Raw genomic sequence first — 6,000 nt, forward strand, 5'->3', positions numbered from 1 at the left:
TGTGTTTATACCAGGGCTTTCAAGGTTCTCTGCACCCTTGAGGTCAGAGAAAAAGAAGGTTTAGTCAACCTAAGGAAATGTGTTCAATCTAGTGATAGGTGAAACTCTCTTCCACCCAAAGACGAGAAGCTACTGATCTTTTAACCATCCCTTATCAATACATGATGTAATGAATGCCAAATCTATACCCCACACAAATCTTGCTGCTCTGATGAAAACAGAATGAATTATCTTCCTTCCTCTCCCCAGCCTTCTTCTCCCCCAGTAAGTGCAGCCAGTGAAACCCCTCTGATTTTCTCAGATGTGCATGACATCTGAGAGATTTGGCATGACAGCAAAGGGAAAGGTACTAAACAATGCCCCACCCCGCTACCCAAAATCATTAAACACTATAATCATTCAGTGCCAGTGTTAGTTAAGCTCAGAAAACTCAGCTTACAGTGGTCTGCTCTGGCATATTTCCAGAAGGTACTTTCCTCTTTTGGAAGTTACATGAAAAGGGTGAAAATTAACTAAGAAAATAATTATCCTCTCTTTCTATCCCTCTTCTACAATATAAGCAAACTATCAACATGCAAATAATATTTTGTGCCTCCATTTCTGCATTTTAGTCATTACCAATTCATCATTAACTCAGTTTCTGAAAGTCTACCATATGCCAGGTTGTGTTCTGGACATAAAGTCCCTGTCACGTGTGGGAACCCACTCAAGTCTACTTTCATTAAGAAAACATTGAACTGCAGAATTTCAAACAATGCAAGAGATTAGGGGAGAGGCTGAGGGTGGCCTGGTGTAGTTGAAAAAGGCTACCCAAAAGAAGTGAGACTTGGCCTGGCAAGAGGAATTCAGACAGACTGGGAAAAAAAAGAAAAGAATTCCAAACACACACAGTTCTTTACCCAAAGGTCTTATTAGGGGTTCTGAACCTGGCCTTTGCAACTGATGGTCATGAGAGTTTAAGGACATAAAAATAACAGATCTATGAAGAAACAGTACTTCTCAGAATAAGATCCATGAGGATGCTTTTAGAAGCACAACGTTACTGGTAGGAAATCTGGGAAGTGGAGGACTTCAGGAGAAGGAATAAAGAACTGTCAGTTTTCTCCCATGGAAAGCAAATTCTGAACAGGCTTGACAGTCAGCAGACCTAAATTCCAGTCTACACTCAGTTCAGAATCTGGGACTCCAGGCAAGCTTCTTACCTTCTCTCCAAGCCCTAGTTTCCTCATTTTTAGAATGGAGATAACAATATGTAAGTCATCAGATTAAATAAGTCATCAGATTAGACATGTAAATCACCTAGTTTAGTAGCTGATATACAGATGTTCAATAAGTGGCGACTATTATTGTAATCACATAAAAAGAAGCATGAAAAATTGCCCAGTTCGAGATAAGTGAGGGACTACTAAATTGTAGTGTCTTTGGGGAAAATTTGAAAGTCTGATTTGTTTTCTATTTCTATATGCTACATTTTAATCCTCATAGATTGCTTGGGCTATAAAAATAAAAATGGCATGGTAAATGTCTGGCTTACTTGCAAATAGCAGGACAGTCTTCGTAGTGCTGCTTTTCTAATGAGCACTTCGCACCTTCATAATTGAATGGAAACAGTTACCTTCTTCAGTCTAGGACAATGACAAAAATTGTTGATTATTTGCTTGGGATTAATCCACTCCATATTCTGCCTGAGAGTTTAAAATGTAGGCTGGCAAATAACTTATTCAACAAACTTTTTGTGAATGTCCTTGTACTAGATACTATGATAGGTACTTTTAGGGTCTCTTAACCCAGGAGCAAAAGGAAAAGCCTCAGTCTGACATGTCCTAGATGCTTTATTTTCACAATTGCAATGAATCATCACAGGTCTATGAGAAAGGCTCCATCCCATTTTCTAAAGAAAAGGCAAGATAATTAAGATTTTTTTTATCCTTTCACTCCTTCTTTGATTTATTCATGTTTTCAAATCAAACATCCTTTGGGCACTTGTTAGATATTAACACCTAAAGCAGGTGTCATTGAAATAATACAAATTACCAAGGGGTAAGATTAATTTTGACTGCAAAGTTTGGGAAGAGTTCTGTAAGGGAGCTAATCAGCTGAGCCAGGATATGTACGAAAATAATTAGGGACAGGTACAGGGATGTCCAGCAAGCATGGGGTTCAACCTGACAGTCACGGAGGTAGAAGAATGTCTGTTGCATCTTCAAGGACTGGGGAGCTATTTGCTCCAAGGATGGGTAGGTAAATTGGGGTGGCACAGGTCCAGTAAAGGAGAGAGGTAGGTAGGCACTGAATTGTGAAGAATTTTAAATCCCAAAGTAAGGAGTTACTTTTGTTGATTATATTAACTCTACATAGTGTGTGGTACTGAGAAACCTGTTAAGGAGCAGGTGAAAGAAAAGAAAAAAGAAGTAGAATCTTAGATACAAAGAAAAGCCCATATGGTACTGACATAGGTTCAAGCTCCAGACCTCTTACTGACACTGCAGCTATTTTTTTCTTTCTACATAAGCAGACAAGCTCCTTCTTGCCTTAGTTTATCATCCTTACAACCAACCTTTACCCTTTCTCCTTCCCTTCACAGGACACTAGTAATTAGGCAAAAAATGTAGATTCTGAGGAAATTCAAAGAGTTTTGGTGGGGGAGGGAGAGGAAATGTGATGCAACTCCATGAGCCTTAGTCATGCTGCTGATGTGAGGTCACTATTTACCACTTCAATCCAGCCGCATCAATCCAGCCGGTTCTTCTGTCTGACTAGCATCCATTTACCCCTCTATCCCAGTAGTTCTGAAAAGCCATCTATGTGTTCCTTTGTGTAATGTAAAGGGCAGCCTGACTTCATATTTATGATCTTGTTCAATAGGATGCCATCTTATTCTCTGTTGGGCATGGCTGAACTTTTGACATCAACTTTCCCTTAACAACAACCCCCACTTCCCACACACACACACACACACACACACACACACACAGCCAATATGTTCTAACTAGAAATCATCTAAATTCACAGAGCCTCTTCCCTTCACTTCATTATCCTCATGGCCTCATCCTAAACAACTCGGTTTTTTTTCTCGATTCCATTCTTTATCTCAGTTCAAATGCCTCATCTCTCCCAAAGAAGCTAAGGAAGAAATGTTTTGTTTCACCTCGAAAGCCATTTATATCAGGCTCAGGGCTCTCTCCATGTCCTACAGCATCATTCTTTCAACCATGAGCCTTGCATACTCCTGCCTGGCCATGTAAGTGGCATTCTTAAAGGTTCATTTGGTTCCTCAAACGTATTCCACATTAAATAATATCCACATGTTGGCTTGTTGAGAGAAGAAGGTAAACAGTTGGGGGCATCAACAAAAAATCAGGTGAGGGGAGAAAGGAGAGATAGTGAGTGTGGCCCCTTAGGCATGCTGAGTTCAGTTACAACAGTCACACTTGGACTGTGTTCAAAGTTGCCCACTCATCCACCACAGCTACTCAAAGACATTTAACTCGCTAGCCATTATCCAACCGCATTCACCAGACGCTCAGTCTTGAGGGAGGAGGGTAACGCAGTAGGGGATGCGGAGTATTGGTGTCATCCTACAGGTTAAGGACAAACATGCCCACTACAAGGACAGGGATACATCACCAACTTCAATTCAGCCCAGGGTTCATGTAGTAAGGGGTGGGTGATTCACTCCTGTGGGGGAGGCGGGGCGGGGGCGGTGGGGGGAGGCGGTTAGGAAAAAGGAAAATCGTGGAAAGTCCCAGAGGAAGTGGTAGTCAGTTCCCGATGCATGGCCATAATGTACATTGGCCATAAGGTACACTCAGCGCCTCTGTGTCGCTGCTCCCCCTCAACCTTTCACTCACCCACTCCTCCCAACACGCGCCTCACCCGTGCCTCCATGCACAATCCTGAGCCTCGGCATCCCCGCGAGGTGCAGGTTCCAGCTTTGCCCACCACCCCACCACCTACCTACATGGACACGTGTGGTTGGAATGCCTCCCGGGGCTAGACGGCCACCCCTCTTGGGCTGCGAGCTGCTGCCCATCTCTCCACCCACCCGTCCTTATTGTGTCATTTGCCCGGTCTGATGGCAGCCCCAAAGCCGCTCATTTGAGTGGGCTAGAATGGAGAAGAGAGGAAAAGGGAGGCACACATTTCATTCACTAGGACCCAAGATGACCTGCCGCCTCTCTCCTGCCCTTCTCGGAGCCCCCCACCCTCCCTTAGCCCCAGTGGGGCTGGAGGCACGAACAGACAAGGCAAGGAGAGCGCAGTCCGTCAAGGTCCACAGCTGCACACAAAGCCCTTCACCTTCTCCTTGCCTTCCAAGCTCCTCCCTGGGCTTGGTTTCTCCGAGGGTCTCTGATGCCCCCTTCGGTGGTCGGCGGGACGGTCCTATTCCCTCTTGCATCGCTGTCTCCTCCCTCAAGTCTCAGCCTCCTCCTCCCCGCCCCTCGCCACATACCCCTGAGGGAGCACAGTCCCGGCTTTGGGGGCGCGAGAGCACCCCATAAGCCCGGGGCCCTGCGCCCCAGGGGAGCGGACAACGGTCCACTTTACGAGGCACAACTTCGCCCAGTCGTTCCGCCACCGCACTCGAACACACACCCCATCCCCGCAGCGGTCGGGTCTGGTCCCGATCAGCCCCATCCCCGGGAGGCGGTTGAGCCCAGCCACAGCCACGCTCCTACCTGCGAGGCGGCTGGCGCGGCGAGGAGCTAGGGCACCGAGCGCCCCGGCCCCAGCCCCGCACCGCAGCGCGTCTGCCCTTGTGCGGCGGCGGCGGCGGCTGCAGCGGCCGCTGGGTGGCCCGCTGGCTGGCTGGTTGGCTGGCTGGCTGGCTGGCTGGCTCGCTGGCTGGCTGCCCGGCTGACTCCTCACTGGGGCTTCCTGTAGGGCTGGACAAAGGACATTTCCTGGGAGGAGCGGGAGAATGTTCCCAGCATGCCTCGATTTGTAGTTCCCGGGGACTTCCTGCCACCGCAGCAGCGGGCGCCCAGGAGGTAGCTCGGGCCAGGCTAGGATTCCGGGACGGGAGGAAAGGCGCTCGCTGCTTCTCTAAGCGCTGTGGGGAAGGGAGCGGCCGGCGGGTCTTGCCCCACGCCCCGCCCCGCGGCGCTCAAGGAGCCCGCTGTCCCGGAGCACGCGAGATCCCAGCGCTGCACTCCGAGCTCGCGGCACCGGTTGCGGGCAGCCGGTGGGACGCTGCCGCTGAGCTGTCCCATGGTGCGGGAGGGCTCTGCGGTGGGAGAGGCCTTTTCTTTAAAAACTGGGAAGTTTGTGAGGGTTCGCTTTTTAAAAATTAATCTAAAAACACAAAATCTATCTTTTAAAATAGATTTTCTTTTTGTCTTTTACGCCGTTGACATCCTGCTGGGGGCCGATTAAAGAACTTGATTGCTCACCAGGAATTCAGGTTCCTTAAGATCTTGGCGCTTCATCTTTAAAACCATACAGAGCTGATTGTTTCCAGATCCCGACCCGGTGACATTCCTCCCTCATTGTTGACCTTGTCCCAAACATCTTTTCAAGAAAAGCAATTAAATTGAGATTGAAAATAAACTACGTAAATTAAATATCAGACGTGAAACCCTGTGTGCTGCTGAATTAGGAAAGTGCTGGACTTTCTGCGTATCTTTCCTTCATTAACCTTTAGGATTCAGCTTCTTGGTCCCATAAAACAGATGTGCTGGCCACTGTATATTGAGTGTGTGTATTTCGGGAGTGGAAGGGTGAGGAGAAGAGGACATTGGCTACAAGAGAGGAACTCTACTTCCAGCCTAGCAAGAGTCTATGATGCCCTGCACATGTTTTTGTCTATTTCTGGGACCACAGACTCAGGACCCTTAGAAAATCAAGGAAGGACCACATAGAGACTAAATGACTAAAAGCTGTATTCTCTCCTGGAGCATGAGCAGAAAGTAATAAACTGAACTAGGAAAGGACAAGTTCTAGGATGCTCTAGAATGTGTTTGAAAAGTAATCAGATAGAAAAGTCTCTGGGAGGCCGGG

General features: G+C 47.3%; 1 protein-coding gene across 2 annotated transcripts in view; it reads right to left on the reverse strand.

The window, feature by feature from the left end:
- The window catches only part of ZNF697 (zinc finger protein 697), a 29,115-nt gene extending 24,012 nt beyond the window's left edge, over positions 1-5,103 (reverse strand). The window contains exons 1-2 of one of the 2 annotated variants that reach the window (XM_054685694.2): positions 4,680-4,811; positions 1,535-1,625 (exon numbers count right to left, since the gene is read on the reverse strand). The gene's annotated coding sequence lies outside the window, so the exon portion shown is untranslated. Of the gene's footprint in view, positions 1-1,534; positions 1,626-4,679 lie in introns of both variants that reach the window. The other variant, XM_009428166.5, reaches the window with a different exon arrangement.
- Between the last annotated feature and the right edge of the window lie 897 nt (positions 5,104-6,000).

The sequence above is a fragment of the Pan troglodytes genome, chromosome 1 (genome assembly GCF_028858775.2).
Source record: "Pan troglodytes isolate AG18354 chromosome 1, NHGRI_mPanTro3-v2.0_pri, whole genome shotgun sequence".
Taxonomy (NCBI): Eukaryota; Metazoa; Chordata; class Mammalia; order Primates; family Hominidae; genus Pan; species Pan troglodytes.